This window comes from Sinohyriopsis cumingii, chromosome 14 (genome assembly GCF_028554795.1).
Source record: "Sinohyriopsis cumingii isolate HCF-2022 chromosome 14, ASM2855479v2, whole genome shotgun sequence".
Taxonomy (NCBI): domain Eukaryota; kingdom Metazoa; phylum Mollusca; class Bivalvia; order Unionida; family Unionidae; genus Sinohyriopsis; species Sinohyriopsis cumingii.
The window spans coordinates 124,056,956-124,063,016 of NC_142974.1; positions in this window are offsets into that span (position 1 = coordinate 124,056,956).

The window sequence follows — 6,061 nt, forward strand, 5'->3', positions numbered from 1 at the left end:
CACAAAAAGAAATACAAGCAGAAAGAAGGGGTAAAAGTTAAAGATGATAATTCAAGTCTTGATAGTGAAAGTGATGAATTTGTGTTGACAGTAGAAGAAGTTAATGGGATAGAAACATACCCAAGGAAATTGTTTGCCAAAATGACTTTAGGTGAGAGTCTGATAAATTTCCAATTAGACTGTGGCTCAACAGTTAATATAATCTCTGAAACAGATTATAAGACAATATGCCATGATGACAAACTGAAGCACCGGGAAAAGAACAATGTGACACTTGTTATGTATAACAACAGTGAAACAAGAGCCTTGGGTAAAAGAAAATTGCACATTACAAATCCAAAGAATAAGAAAGTTTACATCTTAGAGTTTGTAATTGTACAAGGGAAGGCAAGACCCCTACTTGGAGCCCAAGCAGTACAGAAAATGAATCTAATTACTGTAAATAAACAACATATCATGGCAGTAGAGACAACACCAAACCTCATACAGGAATTTGAAGACATAATCAGTGGAGAAGGTCTCTTGGAAGGAGAACTCCTCCTTGAACTGACAGAACAAGCCAAACCAGTAAAACTGCCAGTGAGGAAAATTCCATTAGCTGTTAAGCCGAAGTTGAGGGCAGAAATTCAACGACTGGTGAAACTTGGAATATTGACTAAGGAGAAAGAACAAACAGACTGGATTTCTAGCATGGTGGTGGTTATGAAGAACAACAAGAAAATACGGCGGTGCACTGACCCACAACCTTTAAATAAGGTCTTGAAAAGAAACCATTACCCAATTCCAACGATAGAGGATGTTCTGCCAGACCTGAGCAAGGCGAGAATTTTTACTGTTGTGGATGCAAAAAATGGGTTTTGGCATGTTAAGTTAGATGAGGAATCTAGCAAACTCACCACATTTGGAACGCCATGGGGACGATACAGATGGAGGAGAATGCCATTTGGTATAGCACCAGCGCCAGAAGAATTTCAGAGGAGAATTGATGCAACTTTGGAAGGGATTCAAGGTGTGAAAGCAATTCATGATGATATTCTAGTTTGGGGAAGTGCTGAAGACGATGTTAAGGCCACAGAGGATCACGACAGAAAGCTTAATAAACTTTTTGAGAGATGTCGCACAAAGAATGTTAAATTGAACAAAGATAAGATGAAATTGAGGCAGAAGGAAGTCACATTCATAGGACATGTGATCTCTGCAGAAGGGTTGAAAGTTGACAGTGCAAAGGTAGAGGCAATCAAAGAAATGCCTATACCGACCGATAAACAGGCAGTCCAGCGACTGTTAGGTATGGTGAACTATGTTCAGACGTTTGCTCTAAGGCTATCGGAAGTGACAGAGCCATTAAGACAGTTGATCAAGAAGGACGTCGAGTTTTATTGGGATCAAATTCATGATAAATGCCTTCATGAAATTAGAGAGATATTGACATCAGCACCAGTTCTAAGGTACTTTGACCATGAGAAGGACACTATTCTTCAATGTGATGCATCGGAAACAGGGCTAGGGGCTTGTTTGCTGCAAGAGGGACACCCAGTAGCCTATGCCTCACGTGCACTCACAGTGACTGAGGTAAATTATGCACAAATTGAGAAAGAGCTACTAGCAATAGTTTTTGGAATGGAAAGGTTTGAGAACTACGTCTACGGGAGACAAGTAGTTATAGAAAGTGACCACAAACCACTTGAAATAATCTGCAAGAAAACTTTAGTTAGTGCACCAAAGCGACTGCAAAGAATGCTGTTAAAACTACAGAAATTTGACTTCATGGTAGTCTACAAGCAAGGTACACAGATGTACATGGCTGATACATTGAATCGTGCATATTTGCCCTGTAACAAGAAAGTATGCGATAGCGATAGAGTGTTTGAGGTTGATACCCGCTCATTCACAGAGAAAGCAATAGAAAGTGTGAGTATGGTTGGGTATCTACCAGTTTCTGTGGAACGCATCACTGAGATTCAGAGAGAAACTGAAACAGATTTTCAGTTAAGACAGTTGAAAAAAGTCATTCAAAGAGGATGGCCAGAAGAAAAACAAAGTACTTCCACAAGAACTACAGTATTACTTTCCTTTCCGAGAGGAACTGACATTACAGAATGGCCTGATTTTCAAAAGTGACCATGTAGTGATCCCTGCCACACTGAAAGGTTCGATAATGGAAAGGCTGCACTCCAGTCACATAGGAATACAAGGCTGTCTGCGAAGAGCCAGAGAAGGTATATATTGGCCAAACATGAATCGCGAAATAGAAAACTACATTGCGAAGTGTGAAACATGCAATGCATATTCTTCTCAGCAGCAGAAAGAATCACTCATAAGTCACGATGTGCCTACCAGGCCATGGGAGAAGATAGGTGTAGACCTATGTGAATTTCACAGCAAAGTATATCTGCTCACAGTAGACTATTATTCAAATTTTTTTGAAGTTGATAGACTTTATAATAAGACTGCCAAAGAAGTCATCATGAAAGTGAAAGCTCACATGGCCAGGTATGGAATACCAGATGAACTTGTATCAGACAATGGACCACCATTTTCAGGAAAAGATTTTTCAGAATTTGCATGTTCTTACGAGTTCAAACACAAAACTAGCTCACCAGGATACCCTCAATCAAATGGAAGAGTGGAGAACGCAGTGAAAACAGTGAAGAGATTAATGAGGAAATCAGTACAATCTGGATCAGATCCCTACCTCGCGCTACTGGATTTCCGGAATACACCAACGGAAGGATTGCAGTCATCACCAGCACAATGCATGTTCAATAGGCATACAAGAACTTTACTGCCAATGTCAAAAAGACTTAATGCCAAGGACACAGTCACAGGAAAGTACCAGATCTAAGTTGCTGGTAAACAAAAGGAAACAAGAAAAATACTACAATAGGAGTGCAAAGGATTTGTAACCATTACACACTGGAGATGTTGTTAGGGTTAAACCCAGTGACAAACATGGTACATGGCGAAAGGCATACGTAGAAGGAAAAGTTGACATTTGCTCTTACAAGATTCGGACAGAAGATGGTAGTGTGTATTGCAGGAACAGAAAACATCTGCAAGCTGCAAATGAGAAGTTCATAGACCCTGATATTCAGGATCTACACCCAACACCCGCTGAATCGCAAACACCAGAAATTCTCATGCTGTCTGAAACATGCAAAACAGAAACAGAAATTCATGTACCACAAGAAATTGAAAGAACCAATAGTGGTGCAAAGATTACATCTCAGAACAAGTCTAGACCAAAGATGAGTGAACAACAACCATTGAATAATAATGGCGGATCTCCAGACAACTATCAGACATCTAGAGGGAGAAGTGTTAAGAAACCTGTGTATTTGAAAGACTATATTACTTAAATATGAATGTATGTTATTTCCTAGGACATTGATGCAAAGTTGAAAATAAGAGTGGATAGAAAATTGAGTTAAGACAGAAAGAACTTTAAATAATTCATTTTAGTAAATCATTTGCTAGTGATACCTAGGAAAGCTGACCATTCCTATATTAAAGAATAATCTCATTTTGATTTTGCATGCATAAAGCTGAGAATTCAAGTCAGATTTTATTGGTAGTAAATTTAGTACTCTTGAAAGAAAGTGCTCATAGCATAACAAAGGAATTGTATATTAACATTATGTGCCAGCAAGCAAGTTAATGGAGAAAATCTATTTTAAGAAGGGAGATGTAACGTAATGCATATGTACATGTATTAGTCTAGTTCACAGTAAGGTTGTACGAGTTATTTCCCTTATTACGGTTGTAAGCTCTTGTCAAAAGAATATAAGAGGAATGCAACATGTGCTAGAGCAGAGTGAATAAAATGTGTTGAGCACAGCCCAGTCTTCTGTCTTGAATTTGTCATAGAAAGACGATACAGGTAGTAGTTGCTTTCTATGTTCTCTGAAATAGCTACATTCAAGAACATAATGGAATTCATTATCCAAACAGTTTCACAAGTAATGCTTAGACAATCTTCCATGTCTGGGTAAATTTTCCTATCTTCCATTCTCTATTGGTAAACAGTAAATACATGTTTGAAACCTTATTATATTTGCCTTGCATGATTTTAAAAGGTTTTTTAAGAAATAATGTTCTAATTTTAATACCGTTTTAAAATTCTATATGTATCAGCTTTTGTTGAGTTAGTAATGGATAATTCTCATGTTTGTATAAATTGATCATGAACTCTTTCCTTAAATACTGTATAAAGGCAGTGTGCAACACACAAGCACATATAACACTAAGCTGCAACATTCTGCCATTAAATTTATAGATAGCTTTTAGTCAGTATGCATCCTCTTCTGCATCATCTAATTACAGCTGGTCTTAAATTCTGTCAAAAATTTCACATTTGAATGGTTAATTCCAGTGCGTATAATGTGCTTTTTCACATAACTGTGGCTCATAAACATTTGATCACAAATAAACCCGCACAGCAAAGACCCAAAAAATAAAACAGAGATGGTTCAGAGGAAAGCTGCAAAATTCATCACAAATAGATACTGTAACACTAGCATTATCAGTGCAAGGTTGAACCATCTCCAGTGGGAATCACTCAAATCCAGGTGAACCAAGGCCCAGCTGACCATGTTGTACAAGGTAGCAAACAATCTAGTGAACACACCTGCAGACAAATACCTGACCCTAGCATATAGCCAAACTAAGGTAAACCACAGGAATAAGTTCCAATTAAAGTCAGCATCAACAAATGGTTTCAAGTTCAGCTTCTTCCCACCCACAGTAGGTACTTGGAACAAATTACCCATCAATAATTGCAAAAGCACCTGACTATCTCACAAAATCACATTTTAAAGAACTAATCAGCTACAACTAAGACCTAGCGATTATCAGGGCTATGCTGGTTGAGGTTTATAATCATTACCCCTCTGACTGTCCTATCGCTACCATCATTACTTTTCATTGCTTAACAGTCAAGTTTGACTGTGTCAACATTCTTATTGATAAACAGATAGACAAACTTCACATTTGAATGGTTTATATGCGATATATAACATCCCGTGTCTCATTAAATTACTTATGGTCCTAAACAACTTGTCACAAACTTTACATCTGTATGCTTTATCTATGACTATGTCTTTTCATGTGTCTCTTCAAATCGCGGCTGTACCTAGACATGTAATTACAAATATCACATATGAATGGTTTATCTCCTGTATGTATCATTGTGTGGGTCCTCAACTTATTACTGCTCATAAATCTTTTATCACAAAATTCACATTTGAATGGTTTATCTCCAGTGTGTATCATCATATGGCACTTCAAATGATTCTTCCAGGTAAACATTTTATCACACAGGCCACATTTAAACGGTTTATCTCCGGTATGTGTCCTCTTGTGTCTTGTCAAACTACCTTTGGTACAAAGCAATCTGTCACAATGTTCACATCTGAATGGTTTATTTCCAGTATGTATCATGGTGTGGATCATTAACTGACTACTCTTGGTAAATATTCTATCACAAACCTGACATTCGAATGTTCTATCTCCGGTATGGATACTCTGGTGTCTTGTCAAACTACTTCTATTCCTAAACAATTTGCCACAAACTTCACAGTTGTATGGTTTATCTCCAGTATGTATTCTTATGTGACAATTCAAATCTGAGCTGCACTTAGACATGTAATTACAAACTTTACATTTGAATGGTTTCTCTCCAGTGTGTATCATTGTGTGACTTTTCAAATTTCTACTCGAGGCAAACATTTTATCACAAATCTGACATTTGAACGGTTTCTCTTCGGTATGTATTCTCATGTGCATCTTTAAATCACCATTACGCTTCGACATGTAACTACAAACTTGGCATTTGAAAGGTTTATCTCCAATGTGTACCATCGTATATGTTTTCAAGTGACTATTCATGGCAAACAATTTATCACATTTGACATTTGAATGGCTTATCGCTGGCATGCATCCTCTAGTGTGTCGTCAAATTACTGCTTTCCTAAATAAGTTGTCAAAAACTTCACATTTGTATGGCATGTATGCTTCTTGATATCAGCGCTGTACCTAGATAATACAGAGTTCCGGGCTACGT